Here is a 1,538-nt window from a genome sequence, read left to right on the forward strand (position 1 = left end):
GCATTCACAAAATCGTAAACGTTTACAAGATTTTCCCAACAGTGGTCGTTAGAAATACGCATTTTATTGTGCAATAATTTCTGTCTTATATAATAAATATGTAGGTCTATCTATTTATCTATCTATATGCCAAGGACCATTTCCTCTTTACATGGGAGGTACCCAAATCAAAAGGCAGGCACCTACTCCCATCCACCACCCTTTCTTCCCTCTCATCCTGATGGATTATGGTCATCCCTGTATCGTGCCCAATGCAATATAGAAAATCACAGCGCATCCACAGCAAGGCCGCTTTACTTAATCGGTGACCCCGCCCCCTCTTGTCCCCCATGCAGAAAAAGTGTAGACCGGGAGAAATCCCCTCGGGCTGCGTCAAAAAATAATTCATACATAACCACTCCCTACCCCCATTTCCTCCCTTCCTTTGCGTCACAGTAATATCTAAACACAGCCATTCTCCACTCACCTCTATCTCCTGCCTTCTCCCTGCCATGTTCAACAGGTATTCCCCTCTTGCTCAATGCCCCCTTCACCCCCTCCATCCATATCATACTCGGTCGCCCCCTCAAGTGCACTCCCTGCATCTCTGCCTTCCACACATCATTCACTAAAATTTCTTTACTCATTCTCTCCATGTGTCCAAATCATCCCAATACTCTTTCATCTGCCATTTCCTTTTCGACCCCAGCTCTCCTCCTCACCTCCTCTTTTCTCATTCTATTCAACCTTGAAACACTTACCATACTTGTTAGACATTTCATCTGAAACACATCTAAACTTTTCATCTCTGCCCAATACAGTGCAGTCGGCACAATCACTCGATATAGTCTTCTCTTTTCATCCCTTCCCAAATTCCCCTTTCTCATTACATTTTTTAATCACCCAAAGTATTTACTTGGTTCTCTCAATCTACAATTTACCTCCACCTCCACTCCTCCCTTTCCTGCCACATGAAACCCTAATCCAAAGCTACTACCTCCTCCAGCCTCTCTCCGATAAAAATTTCTTCCAACTCGCTGCCATCCTTTCCCCTTGTATATCTCATCACCTTACTCTTACCCACATTTACCCTCAACTTTCTCCTACCACATAAACCCTCCAAACTCCGTCATTAACTTCCTTAATCCCTCCTCTGACCCTTCCACAAGCGCAGTGTCGTCAGCAAACAACTGGTTCACCTTCCATTTTTCTCTATTTCCTTTAACTCTTTTCCCTTGTTAAGTGGAACTATATATAAGATACAAAGTATATAACACTATTTAAGTTTAAAACTTAAGACATGTAATATTTTCTTAAACACCAGTCATTTTATGGAAAAATATGTATAATAATACTTTCGATCATATTATCATTACCTATTATTAAGCCGGATGTACATAATTTTGGAGAAAAAAAATATCGGGTGTATATTATAGGCGGGCGGAGACGATCACCAGTTACTTTTTTATATGGCCTAACAATACCTTCACTGTTTCTTTATTATTTGTAAATCAATCAGTTATATGTATATGTCTATTCAGTTTTACATTCATTCAATT

Source organism: Oratosquilla oratoria, chromosome 5, assembly GCF_046742065.1.
Source record: "Oratosquilla oratoria isolate Oo_2021 chromosome 5, ASM4674206v1, whole genome shotgun sequence".
Lineage (NCBI taxonomy): Eukaryota > Metazoa > Arthropoda > Malacostraca > Stomatopoda > Squillidae > Oratosquilla > Oratosquilla oratoria.